This window comes from Miniopterus schreibersii (genome assembly GCF_964146895.1).
Source record: "Miniopterus schreibersii genome assembly, chromosome: 15".
Classification (NCBI taxonomy): Eukaryota; Metazoa; Chordata; class Mammalia; order Chiroptera; family Miniopteridae; genus Miniopterus; species Miniopterus schreibersii.
In genome coordinates, this window is record NC_138115.1 from 9,564,114 (window position 1) to 9,584,954 (window position 20,841).

The window sequence follows — 20,841 nt, forward strand, 5'->3', positions numbered from 1 at the left end:
TGATTCATTAGGTGTGGCCTGGGGCCTACGGAATGGGCTTAAGGAACAATAAATAACACAAGGTCTGGCACATAGTAGGTGAACAATAAATAGCTATAGAATGTGTGAGTTGCTGGGCCAGGTGCTTCACATACAGTATCTACTTTAATAAGCGACAACTCTCTGACGGTATGCATTAAATAGCACTCAGTTCTACACAGAAGCAAACTGCAAACTGGAGATGTTAAACAATTTGCCCAGGGTCCAAGAGCTGGGGAGTGGAGAATCACCTGGCTCTCAGTCTGAATGTTCATGAAAAAATGCAGTTTTGTTTTATCCCTCTCTGGGGTGGGAGGGCCCGGGGGCGGGGGGGGGGGGCATGACCTGTGATGGGAACAGATGGGAAGAGGAGGAATGCCCTGGTTTGTCAGGTTATTGTTTTGACACCCCTGTCTGAGCAGGAGCTGGAGACACCTAATGAATGGGAGCCAGTTTTAACGGAGAGATGCTGGGAGCAGCCCCCTGAAGCCCTGAGTTAGCACTTGCGAGCCCTTCAGATGCCTGCGCCCCAAAGGGGAAGGTGCTCGGGCCTCGGATCCAGAGCAGGAGCCAGGTCCTCACATCCACGGAGCTTCCTCCTGGGCGGGGCCCTGGCAGAGAGAGAGGCTGTGAGCTCACTGTCCGGCCTGCACTTGCCGTCTGCCCAGCCGCAGTCCCCTGGGCTTCCCTGAAAGTCAAAAGGGCTTAGCACGTCTCTGCCCCTTTCTTTACCCTGTGCAGCTTCTGCAGCTGCTGCAGCTGCTCAGCTGGGCTGCATTGTTGATCCTGCTTGGGGGCAATGACAGCAGGGTCACAAGTAACTCAAAGGTTTCTACATTATGTTGACTAGGCTCAGTCCTAATAAAGACTGGGAAGGGGGTGCAATTTCCCTACAGGCTCTACCTGCCCCCACTCAGGCGTTGGTGCGGCTCGATGCTTTTGCTCTCTCCAAACAGATAACTCTCTCATGAAAAGGAAGCAGTGTGAGGGTCTGGGGACAGGGTGGCTGGGTTTACATTACCACCTATGTGATGTTGGGCAAGTGACCTGATTCCTGGGTCACCTTCCTCACCTCTGAAACAGAGATAATAATAATAATGCACATCACATCAGATCCTGACGATTAAATAAGATTTTGCATGCCCAGTACTTAGCACAATGATGGATGCATAATAATTCACACGCACCATACATACATCAGCAGTATATATATACATACATACCAATACCCACACCAATATGCACACACAAATACAATTATTGTTATGTGCTTGCTACTTTTTCCTTCCTGTCCCCACAACACTTCATGCTTTCAATCTATTCGTACCAGTGCTGTTCAATACAGATATAATGCAAGGGAAATGTTATTTTCAATTCCTAGTAGCCACATTAAATGAAGTAAAAATAAGCAGATAAAATTAATTTTAATGATATCTTTTATTTCACCCAATATAACCAAAACTTTATTATTTCAACATATAATGAATACAAAACTTATTAAGATATCTTACCATTTTTTTACAGCCTTTGAAATCTGGAATGCATTTTTCAGTTATAACACAACTCAGTTGGGGCTAGCAATATTTCAAGTGCCCAGTAGCCGTGTGGGGCTAGAGGCTAATGTAATGGGCAGCAAAGCTTTATCCCATCACATCCTTATGAAATTTCCCGTTCAGGGCTCATTATCGGCTTTGGATTGCTTCATTCATTCAAGAAGTGTTTATTAAATGCCTACTGTGTGTCAGGCCCTGTGTTGAATGTTATAGAGGCAAAGGGACAGAGTCTTTGTTAGGGGTGAAGCGTGTCCCCCCAGAACTTGTATTTTGAAGGTCTAACCCCCAGTGAATGTAACACTATTAGAGACAGAAGCTTCACAGAGGGAATCAAGTTAAAATGAGGTCACTGGGGTGGGTCCTAATGCAGCATGAGTGATGTTTTCATAAGGAGGCATCTGAACAGACACACAGGCACACCATGTGGAGACAGACGTTCTGTTGAGAGCCGAGTGGACAGGAGGGGAGTCAGGGAGGCCCCTTCTGTGCCTATCTGGTGGGAAACTGGGAGCAGTGAGGAGAAGAGAGTGAGCTGGGAGAGGTGGGTGTTTGTGGGCAGAGGATCAGAAAGCCTCGCTGTGCCCCTGAGGCAGCTGCCTGCAAGGGCAAGGCTGCTGCCCTGGAGGGGAGCGAGGAACCCCAGGTGACCTCACCGGCTGGCCACTGTTGCCTTTCTAGAATTAGAATATGGGAAACAAATGGTGAAGAAAGCCTGAGAAGTCTGTTATCATATTAAGAAGGAAAACACAGCCAGGGAGGCTGATTTTACCAATTTTCTCCCAGAGCAACGCCTCATCTTACTCACAGGAATCTGACTTCTGTCAGAGATTATTTTTAGCACCAATCTGGAATCCGAAACATCGTCAAAGTGCGGGTTTGCTGGGCTTGATTAACTTAAGTGGGGATTTTTCTGTGTTTTTGATCCATCCACTTTACTGATTCTGCTGGGAGTACTCCCCCTCCCCATTGGGCTTTCAGAAGTGGTTCGACGAAGAGAGGAAAGCCATCTTTCTGTACTGAAGCTTGATTAAAGGATTGTCAGTCTACAGAACACCTACAAATGCTGTAAAAACAGACTCCATTGAGTGCTATTTAATACTGGATGCCTCTACGCCTTCTGAAATGTGATGGCACTGTCTTAGAAGTTCAGGAGTGCTGTGTCTGGCAGGTCTGAGCCTCCTACAAGCAGAGGAAACCACCCTCCACAATCCCAGCACTTGCTAACGATGACAACTTTCATTTCCATGTACGAGTCCATCCTCATTAGCACTAACTCTAGTTCAGCGTGGGCAGATGAAGGAAAGTCTGCCCGACCTCATTAGGGATGTTAGTTGGGGGCAAAATACGTGAAGAAAGAAAACAGTAGTTGAAATAAATAGAACCCCAAAGGAGACCAGCAAAACTCTTGGATGTCATTAAATCATACGGGAGTCAAATGAAAGTCAAATGCACACGCACATGTGTGTAGCACAGACACCAGCTGGCAGCTGCGATTTACCAGGAGGCTTTGGCAGGACCGATTCAGAGACCAGGAGAGGCATGTTCTCTGAGAGTAAAGAATGGAGTTATGCGTTAGCCCTCAGGCCAAGAGCACGGTCCTAGGCGGTCAGACCACGGTCTCCTACCATCCTGTTTTCTTCTCTGCAGCACAGGCATAACGATCTGAAATTGCCTTCTCCGTTTCCCTTTCTTGGTTATTGCCTTCTTTCCTCACTAGAATGTTAGCTCCAAGTAAGCGGGGACCTTGTTTGATTCTCTCGGTGGTGCTGTGTCCTCAGCACCGAAAATCTGGCCTGACCTGGAGCACATGGGCAGAAGGAATGAGTACAGTCGGTGTTAAGTTCTGCAGCATGACGCCCTAGTGTGGATTACCCCCAACCCCCCATGTCACCAGGAATTCACTTGATGAAGGGACTTGCAAAGGAAGGTGCTTTGCCATGATGATGGGTCAGCTGATTGAATATTGTGTTACATACTATGACCAGTCCACTGGGAATCTTTACTCATATTTCAGAATTGCATCTTTGTAGCTAAAAGAAAATATGATCTGGCATTTCACCTCAGTATGATTTGCCTGCCTTTCATCTTGGCGTTAACACATTACGTGACCCTCTCCAGTCTCCTGCGGCTATGCCCTGTTACCCTAGGAGCCTATCTTCGAGTCCCATAATTCCTCTGTATTTTCTCTGGGGCCAGCCACTTCTAAGATTTTTCTCTTCAACTGACCATTAATCCCACTGAAGATAAAAATGGATGTCAGAATTCAATTTCAGCTTCCTAGTAGGACAGGCCAAATGTCAACAATCTTTGAGGACTATGGGAAAATGTTCCTGGGAGATTTCTCAAACCCACACAACAGTCTCCAGCCATGAGCTCTAATGCCAATTCTACCCCAGAAGTCAAACAATGCCCAGTGATTGCCCTGAGATTCACTACTGAACCATTCTCCATTCCCACCTCCAGGTCCCTCCCTAGAGTGGCATCTGATAGAAAATACTTGGAGTCCCCTCCACAGTTTACTACATTTCAGAATGCATTCAGCAGGGTCACTTAGTTGGAGGTGTGAACCATCTCAGCCAACTGCTAAAGATACACCCAAAAGTTGAATCAGGGTGTTCACACATGAACTCATTTAAAGAACAAGCTGCCTTAATACCTTTTAAATAATTCTACGGTCAAAATGTCAAAAGCTTTTAATATCTTTGTTACATAATGGGAATTATCTCTACAAAGAGATTAGTGTGAACAGAATGCTGACATCAGAATGGAGTGACTGAGAGCCTGGGCTCTGGGGCCAGGATGGCTCGGCTCAAATTCTACTTGCTGGCTATGTCATCCTGGCCAAGTGACTTCCCCTCTCTGTGCCTCAGTTTCTTCATCCTTGAAATGGGGCTAAGAGTGATACCTCTTGCATAGGATTATTGTGGGAATTAAATGCGATGATTCATTCAAGGTGTTTTAAACTCACCTTAATTAAAAGAATATAAAAGTTAAGTCAATCAGCTGCACTAGCCATGTTTCCGGCGTTCATTAGTTTTGTGTGACTAGTAGCCGCGCTATTGAACAAGGCAGATAAAACATTTCACCATCTCAGAAGGTTCTGTTGGACAGAGATTGTCAGAAACAGACTTCAAATCACCTCAGTCACACCCGCATTTCCTTCGCTTTCTTGCCGTCAGTCACCAGGTACTCCTGCGTCTTCTCCATGTTTGTTCCCTTTTCTCTGTTCTTGTCATTTAAAGTCCACTTATTCCTCGATGATACAGCTCAGCTGGCTGTCTCCCAAGGACCCTCCTCCTCTGTGGCATGCTCTGGAGTGTCCCCAGGCTGAGCCCCATGGCGCTTGATGCTTTCCTCCTCTGGGGGTCAGCCCACAGCATTGCCACTGGTCCCTTGGGCCTTAGTCTTCATGATCCTTAGTCTTCATGTTTGGTTTATTTTGTGCCTCCCACAATCCTTGGCGAGTACTAGGCATTCAGATGTTTGCATGAATGGATGAGTCTGTGAATAAATGAGCAGGCCTCCCTGTGCCTGGGGAGTAGGAGGCTACAGCTAGTTCTTAGTCCTTCCATGAGGTACCCTGCTCTGAACTGCTCCTGTGCCTGCGGCGGTGCCTGGAGCGTGAGTCTGGCAGTGCCTGCTGTGAAGCCAGGTGACAAGCAGGGCATCTCCTCCAAGCATCACTTTGCCCTTGGCTTTTCAGAGAGACTCCCCAGTAGTCTGATGTCCCCTCAGAGAGGCCAGGAGCTATGCTCCTAGCCACATTCTGTTTATATCTATGCCTTTAAGTGGGGTAGCTCTGGGCCCCTTTACTGGGACCTTTTAGTCCTGAACCCCCACCACTCACCACCACCAACACTAATAATAACTTCTCCCCAAAGCAGCTGCTCTCTTTCTTGTCCTAGAAGAGAATATGAGTGAGAAGGCAGCTTCTGGGACCGCTTAAGGGTTCCCATGCGCCTCTATCACTTACTAGCTGTGTAGCCTTGGGGACATTACTTAAAAATCTGTGCTCTGTTTTCCCAACCATAAACTGAGGGTAATAATGGTACATCCCTTATAGAGTTAGTGTGAGAATTGAGGGAGACAAAGCTTGTAAAGTTCCGAGCACATCACCTGAGACATGGTGAAAGCTAAATAGAGATTATAGTGTTAGTCCCAGAATTCCAGTTTAACGACACCAATGAATCATAGGATGAGCTTCTCAGCTCTTCCCTGTAAAATGCAAATATCTTCCCTAATAGAAGTGAGTCATTATCAGGGATTGAGTTGTAATAATTATAATAATGAGAACTAAGATTTATGTATGGAGCAATTACTATGTTCCAGACACTGTACCAAATGCCTGACCTGTATCATCTCATTTAATCCTTGGAGGAATCTAAGAAAGAGAGCAACCAGGATGAAAACCACAGTGCCTTTTTATGACATAGTCTCTGTAAAGTCACAGAAGACCACTCCTGCTGAATTCTGTTTGTTAGCAGCATGTCATTAAGTCCAGCCCACACTCAAGTATTACGTGGAGAAATGGCACCACCTCCTGAAGGGAAGACTTTCAGTGACTTTGTAGACATGTTTTTAAAACCAGCACAGGAAAAAGATGGATTTCTTCCTCTAGGTTGCGTCTGGAGTTTGAAAGTCACTTCTCTAGGTTGACTATAGTATCTAATTTATCAGATAGGAATCATGGGCCCGTAGTATGGGAAAGACAGAAGCCCCACCGCTATCATGCAGACTTTCCTCCAGAAAAGGTTGGCAGACTTCTCCTGTAAAGGATGACTTAGTAATACTTTAGGCTTTGCGGGCTTCCAGTCTCTACTGGGCGCTGCACCCTACAAAGTGTGTCTGTTCCCACGGAGCATCACAAAGACAGACCGCTGTCCAGATTTGGCCCATGGGCTATAGTTTGTCAACCCCTGGCCTAGACTTTATTTATCACCCCTGGCTTTACAATAGACTAAAAAGGATTATTTTCTTAATGACCAGTGTCTAGGCCACAACTCAATTAAATCAGAATCTCTGGGCGTGGGAACCCAGATGTCAGCATTTTTGTAAAGAGCTTCCCAGGTGATGTCACACTGCAGCCAGCATTGAGGAGCACCACTGCTGTGGGGGGTGATCACTCCACTTGAGGAAACTGAGGCCCAGCAGGTCAAAAGGTTGAACCCCGAGTCACAGCCACACTGAATGCCAGTGCCGGGACGAGCTGATACTTGCCAAGAGAAGGGGGCCCAGGCTGCTGCCTTTGTGTAATTATTAACTAAGTGTGAGATGTCGCCTGCACAGAACACACCTGGGTGTCTCCCAAAGAATCATGCTGCTGATGAGAGAGTGTGAAGGCACTTGAATGCAAAAACAAGCTCGAGGCTGGGATTCATCCCTTAGTGACCTGGGCAAGCAGACTCACCTCCACAGTGCTCTCTGCTATCCATGGCGCCACAGCGAGCACATTTGAACATGCATTGTGTAAGGCAACGTGCTAAGTGCATCATGTACTTAGCCCTATGAGGTGGGCAATGCTACGGTGTCCATTTTTGAAGAGGAAACTAAGCGCCAAACTATTTAAGTAACTTGTCCAAGATCCCATAGCCAGGAAGTGATTGAGCCAAGATTCAAACCCGTCTTTCTGTCGCCAGAGCCCATGTGCGTGACTGCCTGTGTCTCGCTCAAGGAGTTTCTTGTAAGGATGGAATCAGATAATCTATGAAAATGCACTAAAAGCTCTAAAGCGCTGTGCATATGTCAGGCATTATTATGGAAGGTCAATTTCACGTTCAAGGTGCTCTGAAAATGTCATCCATCAGATGTCTTCACAGGCAGAGTCCTGTTCTGCTCAGTCAGTGCCATGGCCCTGGTTGACGGGGAAGCCTCTCCAACCACTGATAGAGGGGCGCCCGCTGTCACAGTGCCACACTAATGAGGACAGGCCACTGCGCCTCCTGGTGGCCAGGTCTCTGTCTTCCCGCTCCTGCCACGGGACACCTGGATGGGCACTGATAGGGTTGGCGCCCCAGCCTTCATCTCGTTTGGGGTAGCCTGTTAATTAAGCGGCATGGCCCCCTTTGCCAACAGGCTTTTCCTCTGGCCCCGTCGCCTCTCTCTACGCGAGGCTGAGACCCGCTCTGTTAGGCTGCGGCAGAACCCACTGCTGCCAGCCTGTCTGCCTGCATGAGTCAGGGCCCGTCAGGAGACAGAGCAGTTATCTGAACGGAGAGGATTTGCCGTAAAGGATGGTTAACTAGTTATAAAGTTGTTAAGTAAGTAACTCAGAGGTGAAAAGAAAACTTGAAGGTATCATAGCGGCTGCGGGAAGCTGCCACTGCCCCGGAGTTGCGGGAACAGAGAGGATGGGGCTAAGGGAGGGGCGCACAGAGCGAAACGCAGACCTCCGAGGAGAGCGGGGGGCTGATGCAGGTGCCCTGGGAGGACAGAGGGACAGCCGGCTATGAGCCAGGAAGCAGACCCTCCCCAGACACAGAAGCTGCCAGTGCCTTCATCTTGGGCTTCCCTGCCCCCAGAACCGTGAGAAATAAATTTCTGTTGTTTAAAAACTGCCTAATTTATAGCAGCCCCAGCGGGCTAAGAGACCCCTCAGTGTAGCTCTTCCCAGAGTGCTCACGTGGACGTCTGCTCTCTACCGTCTCTCCGCCTGTGACCTTCCTTCCATTGGTACCGGCCGCCTCTTCCATTCATTCGGGTGATTCCCAACCCCCCGCCCTTTGCGTCAGTCTCGCCACTATGTCCTAATCTCGTATTTTCAACTAATCTGCCCAGATCCCTAACTCAACTCCTCCAAAACGAGCTCCTCAGCACCCCGGTTTCTTCTCCCAGCTTTCCAACTTCAGCTGTCAGACACTCGGGAAGCTGGAATAAAAACCTCAGAGTGTTACTCTTTTGCCCCCACATCTGAGTTACTGCAGCCCGATCTGTCCCTACGCTGCTAGCCTGGCGCGGAGCCTCGTCACCTCGAGCCTCTAACACCACAGTCACCGCCGCTTCTGTTCTCTGCCTTTGAGCATTTTCCCTTCTTTTCCAGCTAGCATGGTTTCTCCTGCCAAACTGAGATCATGTCACTCCCTGGCCCGAAAAACTTGTCAAGTCTTCCCAAACCCAGAGGAAGGGGTCATGAGCTCAAAAGCAGACAGAGCTAATAGATATGAGTAAGAGAGTTTGGTGCACGAAAATGCAATTTTATTTTTCATGACCCTCGGTATAGAACAAAATATAGTACAACCATGCATTTTCTTGGAGATTATGGTTATCTACCATAAGAAAAATTTGACAATAAGTCACAACTCCCTTTTCTCCTCACTGTGTGGTAGACACAATAGGGAATGGTGAGGACTGTGGCCAACTGGAGCATGATCACCTCCCCTAACAGGGCCAGCTCCTCTTGGGCACCAGTTCCAGCAGGAGCATAGGCCCACTGTTGACAGGTCTTCTAGAATTTCAACAGAAGCTAAAAGTCTCAATTTTAAAAAATGTATCATATTACAATCAAAGCACAACTTTATTCCAAAAGTGGCAAATGAGGTGTCTGTTTGGGACTTGAGTCTGAGGGGAATCAGACCCTTCCCTGCTAAAATGTCATTACCATTCTCCACCAGTTTGGCCCTTGGTCAAACCAGACTACTTGGCATCTTTCTAAACTTGCTCTGAGCTTTCCCACCACCGTACTTCGCTTATTCTGTTTCCTCTGCCTAGAATGCCCACTCCTCTCATCGCCCAATGCCACATTTTGAAATCTCACCCACTCTGCCCATCTCAGGAGCTACTTCTTTCTAGAAGCTTTTCCAGTTATTCATAGGGAAATGTATCTCCTAGAAAAGAAACCCAAGAAGCTATTAGCACATTTGTGTGAATTGATTTATCAACAAGAAGAACTTAAGGATTTGAAAGATTAGGACATGGATCTGATCATTTTTGGCAAAAAGAATTGCTATAATGTCAAGTGCACATCATCCAAATACAAATTAATGTTTTTGTTGTATGCCTTATCACTCTTCTCCTGAGAATGATGGAGAACTGACTACCTTTTATAAAGCAGTGATTCAGTTACCACTCGGGGAGCCCTAGGGCACTGACATTCAAGCCAAGGTCTTGGCTAACGCCCAACCTGTATTTCTAGGCATCGGTTCTCTTCTCCTTCCACACTCTCACAGCAATTGGGGGTCATTATCTCAAGAAGACATTCCATTCTCTTGGCATTATATGTTAATTATGTTTACATCATGATTGAAAGTTCATTGTGTACCGTCTTTTTAGTCACAGTTCATATTATAGAGCAAGTGTTCATAAGCCACCTAAGGTAATAGTAGGAAAATGTGATACAGGGATGCATTTTTTTTTCAGCTTGACTGCAGCATGGAAAAATTAATTGTACTGTTTTGCCTGGAGAAAGCACTCTTCTGCTTGGATGAAATCAAATGTCAGGCTTTTCTGATTCAAGATGAATTCGTTCTTAGGGCTTGGAAATTTTTCTACAGATAAATATCACTAAAACTCTTGAAAGCTGTCAAATCACAGCCTAGTAACAAAGGAAGTCAAAAGAAACATTAGTTGTCATACTATTACAGTATTCTTACACTCTGAAATATTTCTTTTTCCTGAGATTCATTTAGGGAAAATTGCTGACAGTGTCAACTCAATTCTTCGCTTCCTCTTTTCTCATATCATCTCTCACTGCTACCATGAACTCCTCGGGGACAGTGGGTTACAGTCTCCCCAGTTCCTCCTGATGCTAGACATTCTCAGGGCATGTGATCCACTGTGCAGGTTGCTCATAAGAAGAGAGCAACGTGACATGGAGCCCCTGAGCATGGCCAGTTTCTAAACTGTCAGCCTGAGAAAAGTCTTTTCAAAACCTGAAAGCTTCCCTACAACTTAGGTGACAAGAGATGATGATAAACTAAGACAGGAAGATGGTTCCAGATAATGAGAGCAAGAATTAAAGGAGACTGTTGGCTCGATGGAGGCGCAAAAGAGTCGCCAGCTGCTGGAACAAATAGAACACCGCATATGGAAGGCAAGCCCGGAGGTGAAAGCCTGAATCTGCCTCCACCTTCCTGTTTGCATGGCATACAGTAGGCGCTCCATAAATACTGGATGGCCTGAATAACAATGATAACACAGCAACAACATCTCCCACTTACTGTTCACTTCTCGTCAGCTCTTTAGCCACAACAATGGTGTTAGGTAGAGACTGTTATACCCATTTTAGAGATGAGGGACTGAGGGCCACAGAATTTCATTAGCTCAGTGGTTCTCAGTTTGAGGGGCCATTTGTCAATGTCTTAGAGACATTTTTGGTTATCACAACTGGGGAAGGAGTATCATCGTCTTCTGTCGGGTGGAGGCCAGGTATGCTGCTAAACATCTCCAACAGATAAGACAGGCCCTCCAACAAAATGTTAGTAGTGCTGAGACTGAGAAGCCCTAATGAACTGATGGAAACTTTAGATTGAACCCCAATCTCTCCTCCCAAACACAGTCTCCTAACCGCAGTGCTTTACCCCTCACAATGCAATGTAATTGTGCACCTAGCACAGTGACTGCTCACTAAATAGCCATTGAATGGGTGCATGATGGTATTAGATGAATGATTTTGACTTTTGGAGCTTTTCTGTACCTTTCCGGGCCTCGATTTCCTTAACTGTAAAATGGGTTTGACTTATTTCAGTTCCACCCACTTCACAGTAGTACTGCTTCCACCTACCACACATTGTGCAGTTTGGGTGAGGCAGTGTCTTTGAAAGTCCTTTTTAATTTGTAAAAAAAAAAAAAATATATATATATATATATATATAAATAATACGGGACTTTTACCATATTCGTGTTAAGGTCGAAGTGAAAATAATGTAAAGTATAACCAGGAAGCTGCAATAAACACTTTTAATGCACAACATTGAAATTTAAGGACAGGATTTCAAAATGCACAATAGATATAGTAACAGAGGAAGTAGTCAGGATACCCCTGAAAATTGAAAATGTTCGAGCCAGTCCATCCTGGTCCTATCCTGGTACCCTGGGCTCTCACAGGCCTTCTTTCTTATTATTTACCTTCTTGTCATTTAATTTAAAAAGAAAGAAAGAAATTCCTTTCGTTGGCAGCAGTTAAGTGCTTTTTCTTAGACTTTATTAACAGTATCCTAATAAAATGCCCCTGGCTGCTGGAAGAAATCATTTCTACTGGAATCTGATGGCACTTTGCAGCATTTCCTGCCCCGTTTGGGACTTTTTCCCAAATTCCCCGAGGCGCTCATTGTGAACTTACAAACTATAAACTGATATTGAGGGCAGTGAGTGGGGAACTTTAGCCTTTTTATTTGTTCACCAACATCAGCCCTTTAGGAAAACAAGGACAGATGGGAGGGATTTGCTGCCCCTCAGCCCTAATCTACACAAACGAGATCGTTGCTCCCTCTTCTCTGCCATAAACAAAGCTCGTGCTGTTTGAGCTGCAAGCCTTTGGCCATAAAGGAAGCAACTCATTCCTGATGGTTCCCAGCTGTAGTGACGGCACTGCCACTGTCCTGCTCGGTGGCAGCCCACAGCCATCAGCACCAGCACCACTGTGTTACCGAGAACTAGCAGGAGGCCAGCACCTGCTGGGCCTTACTCTATGGGGAGGAGCACAGAGCAAAGGGCAAGTGTAGTAACGACAGACTCTAGTCCCCGATGGCTTATGACACATTCCTGCCTAATTACCCTGTAGATGCAGCATAGCTTGCCCAGAAAGTTTGGTTATTCTTAGTGACTTGCTTCCAATGAGAGGAGTGTAAGGGGGAGAGAGGGAAGGTCATTGTATAGCGGAGAAACCTGGGAAACATTCCCTTAGCCGGGTTGATCAAGGTTGATATCAATAAAGGGTAGCACTGATAGCATGTACCCTCGATATGACACGCTGAGAACGGCTCTTCGCTTCTGTGGTCTTCACCCTCAAAACCCATCAACCCAGTCCATCCATGAGAAAAACTGGAATGAGCCAACTCTCAGGCATTCTAAGGATATCTGAGCACTGCTCCTCAAAGCTGTGAAGATCGTCAATAACTAGGAAAGCCTGAGAAACTCACAGCCCAGAGGAGTCGGGGACACAATGGCAAAATGTAATGTGATGGTCTTTATGGGACCCTGCAAGCGGAAAAACTAAGGAAATCCACGTGCATTACGGAGTTTAGTTAATAATAATGTATTGACACTGGTTCTTTAGTTTTGACAAATGTACCATGGGAAAGTAAGATATTAACAATAGAGGGACCTGGGTATGTAATACATGGGAACTCTCTGTACTAATTTTGTAACTTTTCTGTAAATCTAAAATTATTCTAAAATAAAAAGTTTATTTAAATATAAAAAAAACCTTTATGGGATTGTAGTCTCAATCAAATGAGTATATGTATACTATAAAGTACCGATCGTAATGGAGACACTTGATATGTTTAATTGACTGGCCATTATCAGCAGGATTCATCCTTAATCCTTTCAATCTATTTTCCATATAAGCCATATGAAATGCTAATGTAAGCTTATCACCCCTCCTCCTCCTCACGTTTCCCTTTCTACCTTCCAGCTTCACACCTTCCAGTGGTTTCCTCCTGCTTCCAGGATAAAGATAAATAACCTTCCCATAACCTACAAGACCCTGTGCACAGACTTTCCCTGACCCCACGCCCAGCTTGACCCCTGCCTATCTCCCCAGCCTCATCTCATAATACTCTCCCCCCTTGCACTATACTCCAGCCACACTAACCTGCTCCCACATTCCCTTCTGCCACAGGCCCTTTTCACATACTGCTTCTGTCTGAAATGTGCTTCCCCACTCTTTGCCTAGTTAACTTTTATTTATCTTTAATTCTCAGTTCAAGGGCCACTCGGTCAGACTTCTTTGCATAATCGTGTCCTTGTTTTTGGAGCAGTTATCTATTTGTAATTTACATTAATGTGCATGGCTTCTGGACTGTTTGCCTCCTTCACTGTTATAAATTCCATGAGGGAGGGATCAGTTCAGCTATGCCCATCACTGTATGCCTAGCACCTAGCACATTGCTTGGCACAATCTATGTTTAATCAATGTTTGTGGAAAGAAGGAAAGAAAGAACTACCTCCGTTACAATCCCTTTTAAAGACCTTTTCCCCCCAGAGATATTGATGTCTTTTTTTTTTAACCTTTCCATATTTTTCTTTATTCAACTTGAATGATGTTTGCCTTGGACCTAAAATAATGAGTAAAGTGTAAAATTTACTTTGAAATCATAATCTGAATATTTTAAACATTTCATTAGCCAATAATTTGCTTTATATTTCAATATGCATTTTTAAGTTTTGCTCAGTTAATCTTTTAAAAATTATCAAACATTGGTGCAAATATGTAATAAAATCACTTAAGTATACTGATGTCTTAAACAAGAATTTTGAAATGCTAGTTTCCCAACCTCTCAGCTTCCAACTCTGGTGAATGGCCAAGTGAAAGAGAGGGTAGTAAAATGGCCTAATTTGAGAGCCCTGTGACTTGCTGGACGCACACAGCTTTCAGACATGGTTTTAAGCACTAACATTTAAAGTGGGAAAGAAGTGTAGGCAGAGCAAGGGCACAAGGCGGTCAGGAAGCGTTAGCGCCTCCAGTGGGTTCCCACGTAAGGTGTGAGGATTCCCACCTAAGCTCCTTTAGCATTTCAGCGTCTCACGTGGAGATGGAGCAGGTCCGCCTCTGGTCCTTTCGTGATTCACAAGCTTCCTAGGGGCATCGGTTCCCTATGCTAAAGTAAACAGTGGAAAAAATAGCTCCTGCACTTATCTTCAATATAAAAAAAAGAAAGAAAGAAAAGCTGAGTTCTTTCCTTGATTCCAGAAATACTTTTTTTGTGGTATGAAGGCACAGCCAGGAAATCTGTAGCCTGTGAAACAGGGTTTCAGTTGTTGCAGAAGGAAGCCCCCGCCTCCCCGAATGCCCTCGCCTCGAGTGCTGCTGGAAGAGCTCACCGCCCTCCTTCTCGTTGCCGCCTTCTTTTTGCCTTTGACCTGCGACCTAGCAAGGCAGCCCTGCAATACATGCTTTAATTCCTCTACAGGTCCCAAGATGGGTGTCTCCTTCAATATGACTTTTCCCCAACTAGGTCCTCTGGCGAGCAAAAGGCCTAAAGTGTCCTCCCCTCTATTGTCACCCACGCCCAGCAACCCTTGTGCCTCCTTACCTGTTACGTGGCAGGAGGAACAGAAATCAGGGTTAAGCAGGGAATTTTGTAGATCGTGTAGCCGTATTAAAGTCCTTGAGTTATGTATGACTGAAGAACCAGAGATCTTCAAAATGAGATTGTGTAGCAGGGGCTCTGGGGTAAGTGTTGGGTAAAGAGAATTCAGTGTAGGTTTCTGTTCACGTGCTTTTGCAAATGACAAAAATCTTGCCCACCATTTATTCTTTCTTCAAGATTCTATCAGAAATCCGGGGAGAGCCCAGATACATTTCCTGCCCTCGGAAGTGTCTAATCTCCCAGGAGCATTAGATATGCGTGCAAATAATAATAATAATACCAAGTTCTCCAGTGCTAAGTGCTATGAGAGGGGGCCCTGAGAAGGGCTACACACAGAAGGTCCATTTCTTTCTTTCTTTCCACAAGGATTTAAGGTTATCATGTTGAGCACAAATCATGGGACTTACAGTCACATGGAGAAACAGACATCAATGAGCAATCACACTAACAATGTACAATTTCAAACTAATCTGGGCTTTGTGATGGAGAGTGCATGGTTCTTATGGAAGCCTTTGAAAACTGAGTCTGAAAGACAGGATGTGGTGGAGCCTGCGGAGAGAGGAATGATGGCAGGGGCTGACGTAGGGTAGAGTGCAAGAGGAACATTCCAGACAAGCCAACAGCATGTCTGGGGTGGGCTCTGCAGCCTGGGGGAGCCTGCTCATGCAGAGATGTGTTCTCATGAAGGAGAGCTTCTTCAGCTTTCTGTCTCAAACCACAGATCAATTTCTATCCCTTGGGCTCCATTCCAGAACCTTCTGTTGCTCTGGTCTGGACCAGCATCTACCCTGTAGGAAAAGATTCCAGCTGGATGGTGCTAGCTTAGCTACCTTTGCACTGGCCCATGAGAAACCCTTCCATCTTTGCCACACCAAATAGTTGAAGTAAAATAGGCCACGGGTGCACCCCTCCATCACCCTGCATCTCCCCCCAGTTCTGTTTGCATTTTAGATCTACTCAACTCAACATAGCCAACCAGTTGGCTGAAAAGCAGACATCCAAGAGGAAAAATGAGATGCCTAGCTTCTGGCAGGCATCCCAATCTCTAAAAGTGATATTTTTGAAGGAGAAGCAGCAGGGAGCCCCACAGGGAGCACAAGGAAAAGCCAGAGCAATCCCCCAGGCCAATGCCCCAGGAACCCCAGCGGTTTCCTCTTCCTTCCTAACCTTCCCTTTCCTCTCCTTTCCCAGCCTTCAGCTTCTGTAAACATGGGGACAAGGCTGGTGGGCAGAGCCACTGGGATAATGGTTGGGGGGAGCAGGTCAGGCTGGACAGCCCTTAATAAGCCCTGGAGGGTGTGATTGTCCCTCTAAAGTGTCTGTCCCCAGTTTCTGACCAGCAGGAAGAACTTCACTGGACACCCCACTGCAGACATTCCCTTGGGTCAAATCAACATGTCCTTTGCAGCTTTGTTCATGTAGAAACTCTATGTAAAAATATGCAGACGTTTATGCTTTAAAAAACTTTAACAGGGGAAGAATGATATAAACCTTGGCCCCAGAAATCTCAACTTTCCACTCACTGGGAAGCTCATCAGAAAGAGAAACTGGCTTAAGATGGTCTTCGATAAAATAAATTCATTGCAAGCTCTTCCATCTCTGCAAGGTTAGTGCTGTTCCTCCTTCCAGTGAAGGAATCCCCAGAAACAGAAATGTTAGAATCAAGCATTATTTTTTTTCTTCCTTACGAAACCGTGACTTTGGAAAACCTGAAAAGATAACTGAAAATGGAATTTAGTGAGGAAGGAGGGCAAAATCTTTTGCATGATTGGAAAAGTTGTGGGGGTTTTCTACTTTAACCTTAACATGCATTCGATAAAGGGATCAAAGGATCACCCGCCTAGACATCCTAGGCCTTACCCCTGCTTCCCGCCCACCCCGGGTTGGCTGCCTCCTTTGTTTGAGTCAGTTCTGAGATCCATCTCAGGCTTTTAAGTCAAGGAAAGAGGTGTTTGTGTTTGTGTCTGCCTCTCCCTCTCTCCGAGCGACAGGCGGGGTCCCAGTTTGTACCTTACGGTCAGCGTGCACTTGACAGGACACTAGAGAAGAGAGTGCCTCCAGGACCCGCTGCAGGGCCAGCAGGGAGCAGGGCGGGGCTGGCACAGCAGGATGCCCCCTGCATGGTGCCAGTTGAATCCCCGCGTCCAACACACCTCAGCGAAATAGCCTCTAGAACAGGTCCCGCAAATACCTGTCCAGAGTAGTTTTGCAAATCTGGCACCTTCTGAACAGATTTCTTACCCACAGTGTGAACTTCTGAAATTCCCACTCTTCTCTCTTTTTCCCTCAAAGTCTTTCACATCTCAGCGCTGGTAGCTTCGGGAAGAGTCTAGCGGCGGGAGGATTAGCGCGCTGACGCTAAGCCTCCCAGTGGGTTTAGCGGCGGCTCTTTGTCCCCTCCTGCCGAGGCCCAAGGCCGCAGCTGCAGCAGAGGCTCTCGCTGCAGCGCGGCTGAGGTTTGCGGCCGGAGGGCGCCTCGCCACGGGCTGTCCTGTGCACAGTAGGCTGTTTAGCAGCACCCCGGGCCTCTACCTGCTAGATGCCAGTAGCTCTCTCTTGTTCAACTGTGACAACCAAAAATGTCTCCGGACTGATTGAAATGTTCCCTGGGGAGGGGTGGGGGGAACAAAAGTCACTTGTCCCTCTTCATCTGGTTAAGAACCACTCGCCTGTAGAGATCATAGTATTTTGTCTGAAAAATCCCAACCCGAGTCTCTTTTGAATTTAAACCTATTACTGGGAAACCGTGGTTAGGGAAAGACTTGATGTCGCCGTCTCATGCATTATGATGGCTGATATCACAGTTTACGTTGAGGATTGTCTCCGGAAGTTCTGCAGCCCTGCTTTTCCAATAAGAAATTGCAGGTTGCCATGAAAATAATTGCTTCAGAGGGGTTTGCAGAGGAGCTCCAATCCTTGGCTGTTCCCCAGCATAAATTGCCAGCACTTATTGACTTAGAGATTAATTATTAATGATAGGGAAGCTTATGAATTTTTCAGAATTTTTTTCCTTGTTGGGTGCAGCAGTCTGACTTCCTATCAGGAGCCTAAGATCCCTTCCAGCTGTCCAACATCAAAGCCACAGGCTGTCACCCAGGGCGTTATCTTGTTCTGTGCAGGCTGGCTGCATATGTTGATTCTAAATTTTTAATCAGCCATTTCCAGCTCAAACTGTAGAGACAGAATCCATAAAGCACCCTCTGAAACCAGTACCAGCCTGTGGCATCATGATTTGATATCTCTATGGCAAAATTTCACAATAAGGAATTACAGAAACATATAGTTTCTTAAAATGTCAGCAAAATGCCTGCAGGAATTAAAAAAAAGGTAAAACACCATCAACAATAATGATAATATTTCTGTACAGTCATTTTAACTTTTTGAAGGATTTTCATATCTGTTTAAATATCTCATTTTCTCTAAACCCTGAACTTTTAGATCATTCCCTTATTTTTATCAAGCAAAATTAATAAGAGATCCAATAATCTCTTAATCATCAGAGTTGATAATGATGACCATTATAGGTTGAATGATAAAAACATAGAGAAAAAAATTTTTTTAAATTTATCTTTATTGTTGAAAGTATTATAAAAAAACCCCATTTATCCCCTTCCCCCTGCACCCTTCTCCCCAGGCCTTCACCCCACTATTGTCTGTGCCAATAGGTTATGCATATATGCATATAAATTCTTATATTAATCTCTCCCTACCTGCCCACCCACCCCTGCCTTCCCTCTGAGATCCCTCAGTCTGTTCCATGCTTCTATGTCTCTGGATCTATTTTGTTCATCAGTTTATTTTGTTCATTAGATTCCACATATAAGTGAGATCATGTGACACTTGTCTTTCTCTGACTGGCTTATTTCGCTTAGCATAATACTCTCCAGGTCCCACCATGCTGTCTCAAAGGGTAAGGGATCTTCGTTTTTATAGCTATATAGTATCCATGGTGTAAATGTCCGAGAAGATGCTTGGTATGATTTCAATCTTCTTGAACTTGTAGAGACTTGTTTTGTGTCCTAACATGGGGTCTATCTTTGAGAATGTCCCATGTGCACTTGAGGAGAATGCCTATTCTGCAGCTTTGGAATGAAATGTTCTGTAAATGTCTATTAAATCCATCTGATCTAGTGTGTCATTTAGAGTCACTGTTTCCATGTTGATTTTTTGACTGGAAGATCTACCCAGTAAAGCCAGTGGGGTGTTAAAGTCCACGACTGTGACTGTATTGCTGTCAATCTCTCCTTTAAAGTCCTGCAGAAGATTTTTGTTGTCTTTTTGTGGGGGTTTTTCCAGCCTGTGTGAGTCTTTTGTTTTGAGGTGGGTTTCTTGTAGACAATATATATTTGGGTCTTATTTTCTTATCCATGCAGCTACCCTATGTCTTTTGATTGGGACATTTAATCCATTTATATTTCAGGTTATTATTGATAAGTACTTATCTATTACTATTTTATTTCTTTATGCCTATGTTTCTCATTCTCTCTATTTCAACTTCTTATTACAGCCATTCCCTTAACATTTCCTGCAATGCTCGTTTGGTGGTGATAAATTCCTTTAGCCTTTTTTTGTCTTTATTTCACCTTCTAGTTTGAATGGTAACTTTTCTGGATAGAGTAGTCTTGGTTTCAGATCCTTGTTTTGCATTACCTTGAATACTTTATGCCATTCCCTTCTGGCCTGTAGAGTTTCTGATGATAAGTCAGCTGACAGCCTTATGGAAGCTCCTTTGTAGGTAACAGATTGCTTTTCTCTTGCTGCCTTTAATACTCTTTATCTTGAATTTTTGGCATTTTAATTATGATTTGTCTGGGCATGGGTCTTTTTGGATTCTTCTTGCCTGGGACTTTCTGTGCCTACTGAATTTGTGTGACTTTATTCTTCATCAGGTTAGGGAAGTTTTCTGCCATTATTTCTTCAAACAGGTTCTCTAACCCTTGCTTACTTTCTACCTATGGTGTGAACATTGCTATGTTTCATGCTGCCCCACAGCTCCCTTAAACTGTCCTCCTGGTTTTAATTATTTTTTCCTTTTGGTTCTCTGATTGAGTGATTTTTTTCCTACCCTGTCTTCTAATTTGTTGATCTGATCCTCAGCTTTCCCTAATATGCTGTTCATTCCTTCCAAATGTTTTTTTCATACCTACTATGTCATTCTTAAGTTCCTTCATAGTTTCTATGTCTTTTTTCATGCTGTTGAGCATTTTTATGATCAGTATTCCGAACTCTATATCTGATAGATTGCTTATCTCCATTTCATTTAGCTCTTTTTCTGGAGACTTCTCTTGTTCTTTCATTTGGGGCTTTTTTTTTTTGTCTCCCCATTTTGGCTGCCTGTTTGGATTTGTTTCTATGTACTAGGTAGATCTGCTAGGACTCCCAGTCTTTTGCATGGTCTCTGGTGCAGGCCAATGTCACATGCTATTTGTGACTGGCCTTGAGCACCCTGTTTGAAGTTTTCCACACTCTACAGCTCCTGGTTTCCTCTTCTGGGGCTGGGTGTGTTTAGACAGGACCAAGATGTGCACCAAGGTCTGCTTTTCCAAGCCCTGGGTCCAGAAGCAAATCAGGCAAAGACTCAAAGCACCCAGAGGCTGTTATTCAGTCTCTTAACAAGCCTAAGGCTATAGAAACTCCATAGGGTGGGGTGACTGATTGCTATTAGTCTCTTAAGGAACCTCAGGCTGTAGAAACTCCATGGGGTGGGGCCAGAGGTTTTCCAGCAGGGTGGGGTGGTTGCTTCCCCCACAGGCAAAAGCTGCTTGGAAGGTAAATGTCTGCCTGAGAAAGATGTCCTCTGCGTTATGGGGGAGTGACTCAGCACCAGGGTCCAGATGGGTGCCCTCTGAGATCTATTCCCCCAACCAGGCCCCCTGGATTCTCCTCACACAGCTCCAGTCCAGTCCGCTCCCCCTCCACTGGAGCCCAAGGTGAGTGGCTGCACAGGAAACTCTGTGCATTGGCCCTTTAATAGGGTGCCTGCATTTCCAGCCGTCTCTCCCTGGCAGACAGAAACCCGGCTG

At 45.3% G+C, this 20,841-nt stretch overlaps 1 protein-coding gene across 11 annotated transcripts in view; it reads left to right on the forward strand.

Moving 5' to 3' along the window:
• Positions 1 to 20,841, forward strand: part of CADPS (calcium dependent secretion activator) — a 434,736-nt gene that overhangs the window by 147,982 nt on the left and 265,913 nt on the right. The window lies entirely within an intron of this gene.